The sequence below is a fragment of the Oryctolagus cuniculus genome, chromosome 14, assembly GCF_051225735.1.
Source record: "Oryctolagus cuniculus isolate XC-2025 breed Fujian yellow rabbit chromosome 14, ASM5122573v1, whole genome shotgun sequence".
In the NCBI taxonomy this organism is placed as follows: domain Eukaryota; kingdom Metazoa; phylum Chordata; class Mammalia; order Lagomorpha; family Leporidae; genus Oryctolagus; species Oryctolagus cuniculus.
In genome coordinates this window covers 76,333,996-76,339,995 of record NC_142880.1, presented here as the reverse complement: position 1 = coordinate 76,339,995, position 6,000 = coordinate 76,333,996, and positions in this window count along the sequence as shown.

Sequence of the window (6,000 nt, the reverse complement as noted above, 5' to 3'; positions counted from 1 at the left end):
GCCTGGGAAAGCAGTAGAAGATGGCCTAAGTCCTTGGGCCCCTGAACCCATGTGGGAGACCTGGAAGAAGCTCCTGGCTTTGGATCAGCCCAGCTCTGGCCATTGTGGCTCTCTCCCCACTCTCCCACCCCCCCACCCCCCCGCCTCTCTGGAACTCTGCCCTTCAAATAAATCATCTGTAAAAACAAAACTTTCAAGAAATCCGCAACAGGAAAATAAATCCTAAATGTCCTACTTCAATGATTTTTTAATCACACCCTAAATTATAGCAAAATACTCACTCTGGAAAGAGAATCGCCAGCCCCCAGCCTCCTCTGCTCACTGCATTGTCGAGCATTGGTGTCCCCACACACTCCCCCTGGGTTCCCTGTCCTCTTGCATGGAACGTCTCCTGGCTTCATCTTTCCCTACAGCAGAAGTCTTAATCTGCAGTTACAGGACCCTTTGGATGAATCTGCTAACTGGTTCATAAAAGTAGATAAATCCCCTGAAATGCTGGGTTGTTAAAACTTGAGTCTTTAATTTATAAGATCCAAAGATTAGGAAGGGCAGTTCTAAAGGGAGAGCTCCAGGAAAATCACGCACTGCCAGCAGCACTTACCTGGGTGCCGCCAGCCAAAGCTCCCTGCAGAATGCAGCTGTCCACTCCTGTCAGTCCCACAGAATCAATCTGTGCTCTGTCCTGGGAAGGCAGGCGCTGCCTAGGAGAGCTGGGGATGGTGTGCCTCGGCCACAGGCAAGGCAGTCTTCCAGGACTGGGAGCTTTACACGGTTCTGAGCAGAGCTGTACGCAGCTGCCCAAGGGCTCAGACTCACTCTCTCCTGGCCAGTGCTCAAGGTCAGGGCCTCAGGATGCCAGAAGACCATTCAATGCTGAGTTTTATGAGTTTTACGGAGGAGCCTCTGGGGAGCCTCAGCTGTGCTGGGTGGGGAGAGGCGATCTACAGCTCACAGTAGGGATTCACTGTGGGGTCTTTGGAAAGATGCTTAAAAAACTAAATAGGTATCCCATTTTATAAAGTTTAATAAATTTAAAAATCTAGGTAGGCCACACCAAATAACAGAAAACTGCCTTCCCCTAAACCAGGGTGCTGGTAGATAACTATATAAATAGAGCAAATGGGAAACAGACTTCAAACCAACATTGCTGCCATGTTTACACACATTATCAGAACAATAAAACAAACAAACAAAGGAAACCAGAAGATAATCACCCTGCACCTTCCCTACTACATCACTATCTTTCCCAAGCCCTCATATTAATAGCTGAATGCTGCTCTCCCACATTTTGAGCTTACTTCCACTCATAATAAAATATGAAGAATTTGGGGAAGAAAAGAAAAACCTAATCAGATCTCTCTCAATTCACGACTTCTCCTGAGAGCAGACCTTAAACCATATGAAAGATTTCTAAGAGCTGAGAGGAAAGATACAAAATAAAGGGAACAGATTATTAATTTTAACTAAAGCTGTTCCTGGGCTGCTGTGTAATATACACACAACTTAGAAAGTGATGGCTTAAGATTGCCACTACCAAGCAGCAGAAAAACAAGTGCTGAATGTAAAGCATGATTTATTATGCAGAATTCCAGGTGTTAAAAAAAAGTACTGAAGTAGAAAAGTCATTATTAAGCAACCGTGGGGAAAAAGATAGCTCTTAGAATTTAAGAATAATTGTTAAAAATAATAAAAGAGTTGAAAGAGAAAATTCTATTGGAACTTTAAAAAAGTGAAAAAATTAAAGCTATGACACACAGAAGACTAATTCAGCAGTTTTAGAATATAACAAGCTACAAATACATACAAAAGAGGGAAGTTAGAAAAAATATCAAATTAAAAAAAATTCCTAGAGGAAAAAAAAAATCTTTCAAAGCACTTTTTTTTTTTTACTTTTTAAAATTTTATTTAATGAACATAAATTTCCAAAGTGCAGCTTATGAATTACAATAGCTTCCCCCCATAACTTCCCTCCCATCCACAATGCTCCCCTCTCCCACTCCCTCTCCCCTTCCATTCACATCAAGATTTTCAATTATCTTTATATACAGATCAATTTAGCATATATTAAGATTTCCACAGTTCGCACCCACACAGAAACATGAAGTGTAAAATACTATTTGAGTGCTAGTTACAGCATTAAACACCTAAGAGTAATTGTGTATTAATTACAGAGTTCAATAGTTTTAAGTAGAACATAAAAAAAAATACTAAAAGGGTAAACTATTAAGTTCTTTTTTTTTGGTTTGTTATATAGTTATTTTATTTAATAAATGTGAATTTACAAAGTGCAACTTTTGTATTGTTGTGGCTTCCCCCCACAACCTCCCTCCCTCCTGTGCCCTCCCCCTCTCCCATCCCGCCCTTCATCAAGTTTCATTTTCAATTACCTTCATATACTGAAGATCAACTTAGTATATACTAAGCAAGGATTTCAACAGGTTGCACTCACACAACCACACAAGGTATAGGGTATTGTTCGACTAGTAGTGTTGTTTTTAAGTTTCATAGTAAAACACATTAAGGACAGAGATCCTATGTGGGGAGCATGTACCCAGTGACTCCCATTGTTGATTTAACAATTGGCACTCTTATTTATGACGTCAGTAATCACCTGAGACTCTTGCTATGAGCTGTCTAGGCTATGGAAGCTCCTTGAGTTCACCGACTCTGAACTTGTTTAGTCAAGGCCGTGTCACAGTGGAGGTTCCTTCCTCCCTTTAGAGAAAGGCGCCTCTCTCCTTGATGGCCTGTTCCTTCTGCTGGGGTCTTGTTCACCAGGATCTTTCATTTAGATTGTTTTTTGCCACCGTGTCATGGCTTTCCATGCCTGTGAGACTCTCATGGACCTTTTAGTCAGATCCGAATGTCCCAAGGGTTGATTCTGAGGCAGGAGTGCTGCCATTCTATGAGTCTGCTGTGTGTCCTGTTTCCCCTGCAAGATCACTCTCTCCCTTTTAATTCTATCCTTCATTATTTGCTTACACTGGTCTTATTTGTGAAATCTCTTCGACACTTACCCTATCTTTTTGATCGGTTGTGTATTTATACTTATCACTTTACCAAGTGCACTGGCATTGGTACCTGCCTCCTTGGTAAGGTTGAGTTGAAATCCCCTGGCACATTTCTAGTTCCACCATTGGAGGTAGGTCTGAGTGAGTATGTGCCATCCTATATATCTCCTCCCTCTCTTATTCCCACTCCTATGTTTCACAGAGATCAATTTTCTGTTAATTTTTAAACACTTAAGAATGGTTGTGCATTGATTGCAGAGTTCAACCAGTGGTCTTGTGTAGAGCAAACTGAGCAACAACAACAACAAAAATACTAAAGGAACAAAATAGTATGTTGTTCCTCAACAGTCTAGACAAGGGCTGCTCATGTCATTGTCTCTCATAGTGTCCATTTCACTTCAATGGGTATCATTTTAGGTGCTCGTTTAGTTGCCATCGATCAGGGAGAACATGTGATATTTGCACCTTTTGGACTGGCTTATTTCACTCAGCATGATGTATTCCAGCTTCCTCCATTTTGTTGTAAATGCCCGGATTTCATTGTTTTTTACTGCTGTATAGTGTTCCATAGAGTACATATCCCATAGTTTCTTTATCCAGTCATTCGTTGATGGACATGTAGGTTGCTTCCACGTCTTAGCTATTGTGAATTGAGCTGCAACAAATATTGAGGTGCAAATGGCTCTTTTTTTCTCCCCTTTAATTCCATTTGGGTATACTCCAAGGAGTGGGATGGCTGGGTCCTGTGGTAGTGCTATATTCAGGTTTCTGAGGACTCTCCAGACTGTCTTCCATAGTTGCTTTACCAGTTTGCATTCCCACCAACAGTGGATTAGTGTCCCTTTTTCCCCACATCCTCGCCAGCATCTGTTGTTGGTCGATTTCTGTATGTAAGCCAATCTAACTGGAGTGAGGTGGTATCTCATTGTGGTTTTGATCTGCATTTCCCTGATGGCTAGGGATCCTGAGCATTTTTTCATGTGTCTGTTGGCCATTTGGATTTCCTCTTTGGAAAAATGTCTGTTAAGGTCCTTGGCCCATTTTTTTTATTAGGTTGTTTGTTTTGATTCTGTGGTGCTTTTGATCATTGTGTAGATTCTAGTTGTTAATCCTTTATCTGTTGTGTGGTTTGCGAATAACGTCTCCCATTCTGTTGGTTGCCTCTTTGCTTTCCTGACTGTTTCCTTTGCTGTAAAGAAACTCTTCAATTTGAGGTAATCCCATTTGTTTATTTTATCTTTGATTACTCATGCCTCTGGGGTCTTCTCCAGGAATTCTTCGCCTGTTCCAATATCTTGAAGGGTTTCCCCTATGCTCTCAATTAGTTTCATGGTGTCGTGGCACATCTCTAGTTCTTTGATCCATGTTGAGTGGATTTTTGTATAAGGTGTAAGGTAGGGGTCTTACTTCATACTGTGACACGTGGACATCCAGTTTTCCCAGCACCATTTGTTGAAGAGGCTGTCCTCATTCCAGGGGTTGGTTTTAGGTCCTTTGTCAAATATGAGTTGGTTATAGATGTTTGGATTGATCTCCGGTGTTTCTATTCTGTTCCATTGGTCTATCCATCTGTTTTTGTACCAGTACCAGGCTGTTTTGATTATAACTGCCCTGTAGTATGCTTTGAAGTCTGAATTGTGATGCCTCCAGCCTTGTTTTTATTGTAAAGGATTGCTTTAGCTATTCTGGGTCTCCTGTTTCTCCATATGAATTTCAACATCGTTTTTTCTAGGTCTTTGAAGAATGACTTTGGTATTTGATTGGTATTGCATTGAACTTGTAAATTGCTTTTGGGAGAATGGACATTTTGATGATATTGATTCTTCCAATCCATGAGCATGGCAGGTTTTTCCATTTTTTTGTGTCATCTTCTATTTCTTTCTTTAGTGTTTTGTAATTTTCATCATAGAGGTCTTTGACCTCCTTGGTTAAGTTTATTCCAAGGTACTTTAGTGTTTTTGTGGCTATCATGAATGGGATTGATCTTAGAAGTTCTTCCTCGGCCCTGGCATTATCTGTGTATACAAAGGCTGTTGATTTCTGAGCGTTGACTTTATATCCTGCTACTTTACCAAACTCTTCTATGAGTTCCAGTAGTCTCTTATAGGAGTTTATCGGGTCCCCTATATATAGTATCATGTCATCTGCAAATAGGGATAGTTTAACTTCCTCCTTTTCCATTTGTATCCCTTTAATTTCTTTTTCTTGCCTGATGGCCCTGGCTAACACTTCTAGGACTATATTGAATAGCAATGGTGAGAGTGGGCATCCCTGTCTGGTGCCAGTTTTCAATGGAAATGCCTCCAACTTTTCCCCATTCAATATCATGCTGGCCATTGGTTTATCATAGACTGCTTTAATTGTGTTGATGAATGTTCCTTCTAACCCCAATTTGCTTAGGGTTTTCATCATGAAAGGGTGTTGTATTTTGTCAAATGCTTTCTCTGCATCTATTGAGATAACCATATGATTTTTGTTTCTCAGTTTATTACTGTGATGTAATACATTGATTGACTTTCAAATATTGAACCATCCCTGCATACCAGGGATAAATCCCACTTGGTCTGGGTGAATGATCTTTCTGATGTGCAGTTGGATTCGGTTTGCCAGAATTTTATTGAATATTTTTGCATCTATGTTCATCAGGGAGATAGGTCTGTAGTTTTCTTTCTCTATTGTGTCTTTTCTGGGCTTAGGAATTAAGGTGATATTGGCTTCGTAGAAAGAATTTGGAAGGACTCCCTCTCTTTCAATTGTTTTGAATAACTTGAGAAGAACTGGGGTTAGTTGTTCTCTAAATGTCTTCTAAAATTTATTGGTGAAGCCATCTGGTCCTGGGCTCTTCTTTTTCAGTAGTGCGTTTATTACTGATTGGATTTCTTCCATGGTTATGGGTCTGTTTAGATTTTCTATATCTTCACAGCTCTGTTTAGGAAGGTTGTATTTGTCCAGGAATCTATCCATTTCTTCCAGGTTCCCCAGTTTGTTA